We start from the raw sequence: 4445 nt of genomic DNA on the forward strand, positions 1-4445 counted from the left end.
ATTTACCACAATGCAATAGCTCCCCTCCCACTTCCTCCCCATAGTTACTTCTTCCCTGTGTCCTTCCCTCCATGCACTCCTGTCCCCTGAGCTGTCTCCTTGTGCATACACAGCCTTTCTATTCTCCCATGATTTTTCTCTCCAAGGAACGTATCTACCTAATGCAAATGTTCACCTCATATGCCTGTCTTTTGTTTGGCTGGAAGCCACCAGAGTGAGTTCAGTTCCAGACCTGAAGGGCAGCTAGGGGCCATAGTCTCAGTGGTCCCATCAGGCTCTATCAGACCAGCAAACCTGGTCCCACTGCCCTTATTTTTTTTAGTGAGATTTACTTTTGTTCCACATTGTTCTCCCACTCTATCTAGGGTCTCCTACATCCCATTTTGAGTGGTTGACAGTGGTAGGTAGCTGGGCACCATCTAGTTCTTCTGGTCTCATAGTCGTATAGGCTGAGGATCACATGGTGTACCAGATACTTGGACTAATTATTTCCATGAATCTTCAGTTTTCTTCATTCTTCTTCACTCTGGATGAGGAGAGACCCATCATTGCATCTAGATGGCCACTTGCAAGCTTTTAAGATCCCACTCGCTACTTGCCTGTCTGTTTTGCCATCCTATGGTGGCTTGCGTGTTCCTGCGATGCTGGAAGCTATGCCACTGGTATTTCAAATACCAGCAGGGTCACCCATGGTGGACAGGTGTTAGTGTAGCTTCCAGACTAAGACAGACTATGAAGAAAGGCTTGGTGACTTACTTCAACAAATCAGCCAATGAAAACCCTGTGGGTCATAAATGAGGGGAACTCTCAGTGAGATGGATTGGTACAACAGCTGCAACAACAGACCCAAACACACCAACGAGCATGGAGGAAGTACAGGACCTAGCACCACTTCATTGTATCGTACATAAGGTCAGCTCAATGACAACTAACTACAGGACCAGGCACATTTAATTTTCATAACAACTCCATGTGGTATGTACTTTTAATATTACCTTTTCCCAGATAAGAACACAGAAGCACAGGGAGTTTCAGAAACTTGCCTAACATTATATAGCCAGTCACAGAAATAGGATTAGAACCCATGCAGTCTGGCCTTGGGCCTACTGTTTTTGTCATAAGGCTTCAACTTTGCCTACCTGGGTCCTCCCTGGAAGGTACTCTCAACACGTCATGCCCAGAAGTCCCCTTTGTCAGCATGTCCAGAGTGGACCCATGTCTTGGGGGCAGAGTCACCGACCAGGCTTTCAGAGACCAGAATATCCAGGTACTAATTTATAATGAGAAACATAAGGTCAAGGTCAAGATAGTCTTGTTCATTCACTTGCACATCCCATCCCTGTAGACAATTCTAGCTGGGAGATCACATGATGATAACAGATACTGGTGAGAGTGGGTGCATGGATGAGTCTGGGGGTCATGGAGCTAAGAGAAAGTGAAAGGAGAGGTAGAGAAAGAGACAGAGAGTGTGTGAGACAAAGTGAGAGAGAAAAAGTGAGAGAGAGAGAAAAAAAATGCCTCTCCCCTATGGGAGGACTGTCTGCCTCTCTTAACAGGCCTAGGCACACTCTGCCCTGCAGACACACAGCCATTTGGTGTCCCCAGATCTTCCTGTCCTAGACAGGCCTCTTTGAGGGACACATTCATTTTTCAGACAGAGAAGCCTGCAAAGGTTCAGCAAAAACTTCTTTCAAATGCCAATCTAGTCAGACCCTCAAAAGACCAACCTCAGAGTAGGGGGTGGGCATGGAGACCCTGCAGCTTTTCTGGGAATCCTGGGCCCAGATCTGAGAGGTGAGACAGTGGGAGTGGAGAGACAAAGAGAGGGATAGCCCCAAAAATCATCATCCCCCTATGCGGTGTGATGGCCCCAATCTTTCCCACCAGAACCAAGCACTCCCCATCCTCCAACAATGGCCAAGCCCAGAGGAAGGTCAAGCACGCCACTCCAGCCCAGGCAGCTGCTAACCCAGTGCCACCTCTCCTCTGAGGCCCAACCAAGCTGTAGCCCCCAAAGCTGCTGCATTCACATGTGACCTTTAGTCATCATTTAGCATATGTTTACTGGGCACCTCTCTGTGTCACAGTGAGGGACAAGAGGTAGTTCTTGCCCTCAATCAGTTCCTAGTTGTGTAGGGAGAAGTGTAGGGAGACAGAGATGTCCACCTCATTGACAAGTGCTGTGACTGGCATACTCATAGGGGCTGTAAGAGGACCATAGAGACTGACAACTAGGAAGATACCCTGCGGCAAAGTTGCTGCAACTGGGGCAAGAAGAAGCATGACTGGCAGGCATGTGGAAGCCAGGAATCAAGGCAAGGGACACAGTAAATGCAAAGGCTTGCAAGCTTGAGTAAGCTGGGATGCTGTAAACCACCAGCAGCTTTGCAAAGCTCTCTGGGGGCTGTGGCCTTGGCCAAAGCTGTAGTGGAGAGTTAGGTAGGAGTCAGATGACACAGCCTGTGCTCCATGCACTTGGACTTTATCCTGAGGGCCTGGGGAACACGTTGGCCCTGGAGGCCTTGAAGCAGGGGAGGCTTATGACCAGATTGTCTCAGAAGGCTCATGAGTGTAGTATGGAGGACAAACCAGAGGGGGCAGCAGTGAGGGCAGGAAATCCATTCTGGGGAAACAAGCTGGTGACCTGGATTGGGGAGGTGGCCGTGCAATCAGAAAGAAGGTGACAGATCATAGACATTTAAGGAGTAGAATGACTAGGACTTGAAGGCAGGTTGGATGAGGATGAGGAAAGGGCACACAATTCAGCTATCATCCCAGCACCTTTGACTTTGGCCCTGCTCTGCATCTATATCTACATCTATAAGGGTGAGCTCCTGGGTTTTCCCACATGAACATCCTCTCTCCTCATTTCCTAAGGCTGGTCCACTACATTCAAGAGACCCTTCAAGGTTCCTTCTCTCTCTGCCTTCCACTCTCTACCCCTCCTCACTTCAGAAGCACACAGGGAAGCCACAGTCTGCAGGGAGTACTGGAGATAGCAACACCTGGAGAGTTGGGGTCCAAGAGACAAAGTAGGGGAACCTCCTGGATGTGAGGCTTCCAGACTGCATCTGCCAATTGCCCTCAACCCAAGGGGGCCAGAGCACGCCACTCCACCACCTCTCTGTGCCTGGGACCTCTGTGCAGGTATCCTTCTCCAAACTGGCCTTGAGCCTGTTCCTTCTTATTTGGAAAGACTCGTCACCTCTGGGCCTGGCTCTTGGAAGGCTGTGCCGTATCCTCCTCCTCCAACACATACACACACACACACACACACACACACCTGCTGTTCTCCAATGAACAGTCCTGTGTTGGGAGAGGTGAAAGGAATGCAATAATCCTTTAGGCAATTGAGCCTATAGCTGGCACATACAGCCCCCTCCTTGACCATGTGGGAACCAGAAATAGGCACCCTTCCACTGAAACACTTAGCCAAAAGTATTTGGGGAGATCAACTAGAAAAGTTTCCTATTTGTGCCTTCTGCTAGGGAGGGCAGAAGTCTATTTAGGGGAGAGCTTTGCACATGCTGGAGGCTAGCAGCATATTTGGGTTTCAGATGTGAGCCCTTGCTCAGTGCACAACCTGCATAACTGTACACTCTGGCTCTGACGGTTCTGACGGCTCTGCTGGGTCTGCAGGCTCTAGGCCTTTGCCTGCCTGGCTCAGCAGACTTTACACCTTTGCAGTGCTCAGCTTGGAGGCAGAATGACTTTCAGGGGCATGACGGGAGGTTCAATTACCAGGGTTTTCTAGAGGTGCCGTGGCTCAGGCCTTCAGGGACATGAGTGATTTGAGCAAGGGTAGGTGAATGGACCATGAGTAGATGCACAGAGGGGGAGGTGCAGGGCAGGTGCAGTGACTGGAAGCTAGTGTGGCTGGGACTACAGGTGCCAGGAGGAAAGACTGAGAAAGGGGGTGAGGTGAGGAGTCGACCTTGCCCCCCTAGGCAGGGGCAGAGCTGAGGACTTGGCAGAAGGTGTCCAAAGAAGATGCACCCTAAAGAAGGCTGGACTCCAGGAATGGAGGCCCATGGGAAGAGCACAGGCCCTGCTCCCCACCTCAGAAGGTGCCCCCACCACAAACTCTATTCTTGAGATGGTCTCTACATTCAAGTAGGATATACTCAAGATTGTACTTTGGCTCTGGGGAAAACCCTGGTCATTGAACTTCCCATCATGTCCCTGGAAACCTCCCAGATAGAGGTTGGCAGTAACAGCTCCCCCACTCCTGCCCTCTGCCCCTTGGGCAGCTGAGCCTCAGCTCCACAGCCCACGCCCACGCCCAGCTCTCAAAGCCTCTTTGTTCCAGGGGCCAAGCTGTGGCGGGCTCAGATCTGATAAGGCCCAGTTGAGCCGATAGCCACCCCGCCTTGTGTGCCACCTCCCCAAGCCACACCTGTTGGCTTTGCACGCATGTTGCCTCCACTCCAGCTGGGCCTAGATGC

The sequence above is a fragment of the Orycteropus afer genome, unplaced genomic scaffold (genome assembly GCF_000298275.1).
Source record: "Orycteropus afer afer isolate SDZICR_OR568_19922 unplaced genomic scaffold, OryAfe1.0 scaffold00002, whole genome shotgun sequence".
Taxonomy (NCBI): domain Eukaryota; kingdom Metazoa; phylum Chordata; class Mammalia; order Tubulidentata; family Orycteropodidae; genus Orycteropus; species Orycteropus afer.